This window comes from Carcharodon carcharias, chromosome 2 (assembly GCF_017639515.1).
Source record: "Carcharodon carcharias isolate sCarCar2 chromosome 2, sCarCar2.pri, whole genome shotgun sequence".
NCBI classification, from domain to species: domain Eukaryota; kingdom Metazoa; phylum Chordata; class Chondrichthyes; order Lamniformes; family Lamnidae; genus Carcharodon; species Carcharodon carcharias.
This window is the reverse complement of record NC_054468.1, coordinates 20,596,416-20,603,838: the sequence shown is the minus strand read 5'-3', so window position 1 is coordinate 20,603,838 and position 7,423 is coordinate 20,596,416.

Here is a 7,423-nt window from a genome sequence, read left to right as displayed (position 1 = left end):
ACAAAAGCAAAGGTTATGATCTGTATGACAAGTTTCCCTCTGGGATTCGGCTTGCTCAGCAAATAACATCAACTACAGTTATTACACACCAGGTCAGTAACCTGGAGGCCCAGACTAATGCTCTTGGGGGCAATAGGTTCAAATCCCACCATGGCAGCTGATCAAATTTAAATTCAATTAATAAATCTGGAATTTACAGCTAGTTTCAGTAAAGGTGTGCCATCCTTACCTGTTCTGGCCTACATGTGACTCCAGACCCACAGCAATGTGATTGACTCTTAATTGCCCTTTGAAATTGTCCAGCAAGCCACTTAGTTCAAGGGCAATTAGAGATGTGCAACAAATGCTGGCCTTGCTAGTGATGCTCACATCCCATGAAAGAATTTTTTAAAATTCTCAAATGTGGCTGATAAAAACAGCACCTGTTTGCTCCCCAAGCAAAACATTGATTCATTCACGGCTTTTGGCCTTTACTGGATGAGCCAGCATTTATTGCCCATGCCTAGATGCCCCTGAGGGGGTGGTGCTGAGCTGGCTTCTGTATCAGCTGCATGTGGCGCACTTACACTCACAGTACTGCTTTGGGGGCAACCTCAAGGATCTGTACCTAGGCGCAGTGCTAGAACGCCGAAACACTTCAAAATCAGGATGCTGAGTGACTTGGAGGGGAACTTCCAAGTGGCAGGGCAGCCATCCATATCCTTCTAGGTAATACTGCTTCCTTGCTTTGGAAGGTCATACAGCGTGAGTGGCAAATGTGATGGAGGCAGCATCTGGGCAAGGGGGTCAGCCCTGGCTGCTTGGAGTGAGTATATGGCAGCTCCAGGGTCACAAATCAGATGAGCCTTGCAATGTTTCACTCAGGTGGGGGCAGCAGCGCTGCAATGGCAATCCAGGTATAGGGTGGTCTAATCAAGGCTCCTCTCTCCTTTCAGGAGAAGACAGCACACAATAATGCAGAACGGATACAGACTGGCGGAGGGCAGGCCCACCTACTCATACCCACCAGATACGAGCAGGAAGCTCTCAAGCTAGAGAGGCGCCATGTGCCCAGGTCTACCGGCAGCGGTGAGGTTTGGGTGCCGGTGGGAAGTAAGAGTGCCGTGCGCTGAGGTCACAATGCCTGTCATTGCAATCATTCCACTGTTGTCTGTTTATTGAATTCTGCATCCAACATGGGTTTCCCATTGATTATGGAAGGAGGAGCACAGCCTGGTCCTGGGGCCAGGCATGCACATGAACAGTGTTACGATTTCAACTAATCAAATGTCCTTGTTCTTCCTTTCAACCTCACCAGCACACGCCCAAACTGAGATGGCAGAGGGCCCGCCACTGACACCTGAGGGCCCTGAACAGAAACACGGCCCAGCATCACACTCTCTCAGCCAGGCAGGCACCAGCGCAGATATCAGCACCTCGGTGGGGATAAGATCGTCGGCTAGTGTCCTAGGGCACAGTGGTGAGGGCACTTCATACTCGCTTGAGGTGCAGGCGGAGACAGAAATTGCCCATAGCGCTGGCAGTCAGAGGACTGCTGAGGACCAGGAACATGCTCAGTCGGTGGCTGATGATATGCCTCTGGAGTCGTCCCTGAGACAGCAGATGCTGGAAGTCCAGCAGGGTGTGCGAAAGGATCTGGCCGAGATACATGAGGCAATGTGTGCCATGGTCTCTGTGATGGAGACCCTCATGCTGAACGTCATGCTTCCTCCATGGAGAGGGTGGTAACTGTAATGGAGAGGCTCCTCCAGGTGAACAATCAAGGCTTCCTGGGGATGCATTCAGACCTGCAAGCTCCCACAGCAGCACTGATCTCAGCTAGTCACTGTCAGTGTGGGCGATGGATTGGGCACCCAGTAACTCAGCAAGGTGCCCATCCATCAATGGTGAGCAGGGAGGTCCAAAGCAACCTCACATTGGCGCACGAGCTGCCTGTCGTCTCTGTGGGATCCTCTCAGGATGTTCCGGATGAGGGCAGCAGCTCCTCTGCCCCTCTTCCAGTAACCATGGCATCCAATGAGGCTGCAACATGTGGGGAGATGCCAGCCATGCCACTGGCCGCTCCCTCCCAGGCTGGGCCAGAGGACACCCGCCAAGGTCATCAAGGCCAACAGGACAGCAAAGTGAGCAGGCTGTCTCCAATGCCAGTGCCAGCAAGGGGTGCACCTAGAAGTAAGTGTAAAACACCTTAGGCGCACTGCAGACTTATCACTGGTGGTTTTCTGTTGCCCCCGTATTAGTTGCTTCTTAGTCACTGTGCAGCTCAACACCTCTGAATGAACTTTCATTTTTGTTTGGTTGTAAGAAATCATTAAATGTTTTAGTTCTGAACAAAGCTCAGGGTGCCTCATTACTTCTGCAGGTGGACGGGAACCCATGATGTTATGAGTGAATTGTTTGTCATTGAGCTTTATTGACAAGGCGCAGAGTTAATGTTCCTAACCAAGCAGATGTTGCTGTCAGGTGTCGAGTATGGAGCTTGCAGCCCTGGCATGTGTTGGAGGTCCATCTGTGGTGGGCTAGCTGAAGGATCGTTGGATCAAAGCCTCCCAGGTGTCCCTGCTTCCCTGGAGGTTGCTTGGGTCAGCGTATATCCCCACAGCGTTCTCCTGAACATGGTCATCCTCCGACTCACTACTGGGCTCATTGTGTGCAGCCAGAGCATCTGCGTCAACATCATCTTCCTCCACTGGTCCTGCCCTTTCCAGCGCCAGATTGTGGAGAGCGCAGCATGCAACCACTATCAGTGACACATGATCTGAGGGGTATTGGAGTGCACCCCCTGAATGATCCAGGCATCGGAACCGCATCTTGAGAAGACTGATAATTCTCTTCACCACAGCCCTTGTGGGGGCACAGCTCCTGTTGTAACTCTGCCCTCCTCTGTTCTTGGATGGCGGAGAGGCATCAAAAGCCACCTTTCCAATGGATAGCCTTTGTCACCCAGCAGCCATCCATCCAGCCGCACTGGAGCACTGAAGAGCCTCGACACCTGGGAGTGTCTCAGGATGTAAGCTTCATGGGAGCTGCCTGGGTACCTTGCACAGACTTGTAGAATCAGCATCCTGTGATCATACACTATCTGCACATTCATGGAGTGGAATCCCTTCCTGTTGATGAGAGCAGATGGCTCACCCACTGGTGCCTTGATGGCCACACGTAAGCAGTCGATTGCACCCCAGATGTGGGGGAAGCCAGCAATCACTGCGGAGCCTCTGGCTTGCTCGGCCTGGTCTTCGTCCGAGCGGTAGTGAATGAAAGTCAATGCACGTCTGAACAGAGAATCTATCACCAGCTTGACACAACTGTGGACAGCTGACTGGGAGACTCCGCAAAGATCACTCAGTGACCCCTGGAAAGAGCCAGTGGCATAGAAGTTGAGAACAGCCATGACCTTGAACGCCACTGGCATGGGGTGTCCACCCACACAGTTGGAGCTGATCTCAGGGCCGATCATCTGACAGATGGAGGTCACTATCGCCATTGAGAGACGGAGCCTCCTTCGGCGCTGCACCTCAGGCATATTGAGGTAGCTGCATCGCCACCTGTAAACCCTGGCAGCAGGATAGTGGAGTCTATGTGGCCTACCTGCCTGCCCGGTGCACCCATGCGATGTTCTGAAAATCGCACGGACTCTGAAAAATCACGATGTATTAATGGCTCAAGAGCCTTAAGTGGACTGTTAATTAATGGCGGGTATCATAGCACGCCTGCCCACCGAAATATCACGATGGTGGGTGGTGACGTCGGGACGCATGCCCACACGCCAACGTCAAAATTATGCCCTATGGGTACCTATTGCACAACACAAAGTAATAGTGACCTTCACTATGTGGCAGATGGTTGGTTATTCCTGAAGGCATTTGTATTTACAAGTGGCACAGCTCAATCACAGGTGATCTGATGAGCTTATCCTCTCTGTGTAATGATCTTTGCTATGAACATGTAGCTAAGTATGTTGTAACATATTTGTTGCCTCGATGAGTACCTGTGGGAAATGTGCCCCCTATTCTCCTCCGCAATCCTAAACTGCCACTCCTCTGGTTCCACAGCAATATATCCACCTATACTCTTGCCCTGTACTATTCATATGTCTTGCTGTTGTGGTGACAATTCAAAACAATTTATTTCATTAGATTCCAAAACAATGGAAGCAACTTTAGTCTCCTTACTGTCAGAGGACTAAGACCTCACACTGGATACTATCCTCATGGTTAATTTCTAAAATTTTAAAAACTGTATAATGCCCTTTTAAAATGGCTGAAGCTGTGTCTGTCTGTGACCCTGAACAAAAAGAGCTACCATGCCACAGAAACTTGCTCATCGTTATCTCTGAAGAGACACTAACAACACCTTTGGGCTGCAAAGACCAAATTCATATACAAAGGCCATCTGCATTCCATAATTCACACCTGGCCAATGGGAGCCTATTCATCTGCTAGGATAAAGGACCCCGCAACCTTCCCTTTAAGTCATTGTGGTTGGAACATTTAACCATCTCGGGAACACAGGTGAGGATACACACCCTTTGTCAAAGACACTGTGAAGAGGTGGAAGCCATGTGACATGAACTTCTAGCTGGTGGAACCAGTTATATTGCCTTGCTGTACCACAAAGCAGCAGCACAGAAAGGGACTCTGCCCGGATTGAATACCTGGCCCCATCTACACTGTTTCTACAGGAACTTCTGTTTCATCACCTACAAGACTGATTCATTTCTGCACGTCTCTCATCATGGAAGTCAACTCTATTGGAAAAGTGAATTATACCGCATCGGTTTCAGTCTGCCGACATCTGTGAAGGAATACCTCACTGAACTTTGATTCTGGACTCTGGACTCACGTGAAAAATAATTCTCTATGGTCTTTGTTCTGTAAATCTTTCTTTTCTCGATCCCTCTTTTACTGTATGAGTGCAAAGGAGACAAAGTTGCCACCCTCCTCCTGCATTTGAGTGTGTGCAAATAAACTAACCCTTTGAGTTCATCCCATCTTGAGTTTGCTGTGTGATTATTAATAAAAATTGGGTCACACCAAAACTGAGTGGTTGGGAAATATACCACCGCTTATAAAGGAGGAAGCAAATCAAAATCCAAACACCTTTACAGACGGATGGTCAGAGGAATCAGGGCTGTTTAAATTAAACCCCCTCCTGTCTGAGACATTACTGATCACTTGCTCTCAAAGGTCGAGAATGGAGTGCTAATTCCTCCCACGAGTTGCTGAATTTGCTTGATTTTCTACTGTGTGGACGAGGGGAGAATAGGATAACTTGCAAGAGCCACCACAGCTCCAGTCTTAAACAGGCAGGAAGTCTCAGGAATATACAGAAATCAGTGACAAGTGATGTAATTGCAATACAAATGCAATTTCATAACCTTATCATATGACCAATACCACCAGCAGGCGGTGGCAGCAGTGAATGCCTCCAACATGATGCACTGCAGCAGCTTGCCAAGACTTCTTCAACAGCACATTCCAAACCCGCTACCTCTACCGCCTGGAAGTACAAGAGCAGCAGGCACATGGAAAGACTATCATATGGAAGTTCCCGTCCAAGTCACGCATCCTGGAAATATAAGCCTTTCCTTTATTGTTGTTGGGTCAATATTATGGGACACTCTCTTTAGGAGTACCTACACCATACAGGTTGCATCAGTTCAAGATAGGGTCTTATCACTACCTTCTCAAGGATAATTAGGAATGGGCAGTAAAGGCAATTACACCTACATCCCATGAACAAATAAACAAAAACAAAGTTCTGCTCATCTCCATAAACCAGAGACAATTGAAATGGTCACCTCAGAACTTATAACACTATTTAAGGAAGCCTCTGTTATTCTTAGGCAAGCTGCATGAGGCTTGCATTTATGTTGATCTCAACAGTTATTTAATGACCTTTTAATAACTGCTGCAGTCCTTTCACGAATGTTGCAGCCTTTAACACATTCTTGAATCGCAATATTACAATCAGGTGAGGAGGGCTAGAATGGGTCCCCTCTTCTCCACTCCTCATTTGACTGCAGCAGGTTTTTTAGAAAAGGATGTGCTTGCCAATTCAGTGTGTTTAACCATTTATGTGCTGTAACTGTAAAACACCCACACAGATAGGTTTCCCTGTAGGTTTTTAAAAAGAGAACAGTATTTATTGTACTTAATGTAGTCTAATCAAAATAATAAAAATGCTATAACTTTCACATAGAGAGAGAGAGACAGACACTCAGGGGTCCTGCTTCTGTTTCACAGCCTGGAGAAAAGCAGTTTCTTAAAGGCAACAGAAGGAAAGTTGGCTTGTCACATGATCCTCTCTCTTCAACTGATTAGTTGCCCCAACATGGTCATAGCTAGTAGATTCCAAGTCTATGGTTTAGATGATTAGCTTACAGCTGGATGAATTCCTTTTCTTAGCCAGAGTTTATTGTTTGCAGTGATTACATCTAATGCATGACCCCCACCCGGTTGACTACCCAGGTGATTCTCTGGATACTTTGTGAATGGGTTAGTGGATTCACATTCCTTCACACGCCTTCAAGGGGGAAGTGGTGGAGTAATGGTATTGTCAGTGGACTGGAAATCCAGAGACCCGGGGGAATTCTCCACAGCAGATGGTGAAATTTGAATTCAATAAAAGTCTGGAACTAAAAGTCTACCCAGCAATGTGGAAATTGCCCAGGTATGCCCTGTACACAAAAAGTAGGACAAATCCAACCCGGCCAATTACTGCCCCGTCAGTCTACTCTTAATCATCAGTAAAATGATATCAAGCAGCACTTACTTAGCAATAACCTGCTCACTGGATGTCCAGTTTGGATTCCTCCAGGGCCACTCAGCTCCTGACCCCATTACAGCCTTGGTTCAAACATGGACAAAAGAGCTGAACTCCAGACGTGAGGAGAGAGTGACTGCCCTTGACATCAAGGAAACATTTGACTGAGTGTGACATCAAGGAGCTCTGGCAAAACTGGAGCCAATGGGAATCAGGGGGAAAACTTTCCACTGATTGGAGTCATACCTAGCACAAAGAAAGATGGTTGTGGTTATTGGAGGTCAATCATCTCAGTTCCAGGACATCACTGCAGGGGTGCCTCAATGTTTTAAGCCCAACCATCTTCAGCTGCTTCATCAATGATCTTCCTTCTATCATAAGGTCAAAAGTGGAGATGTTCGCTGATGATTGCATAATGATCAGCGACATTCACGACTCCTCAGATACTGAAGCAGTCCATGTCCACATGCAACAAGACCTGGACAATATCCAGGTTTGGGCTGACAAGTGGCATGTAACATTCATGCCACACAAATGCCAGGTAATGACAATCTCCAACAAGAGAGAATCTAATCATCACCCCTCGACATTCAATGGCATCGCTATTGCTGAATCCCCCATTAGGAACATCCTAGGGGTTACCACATTTACCAGAAAC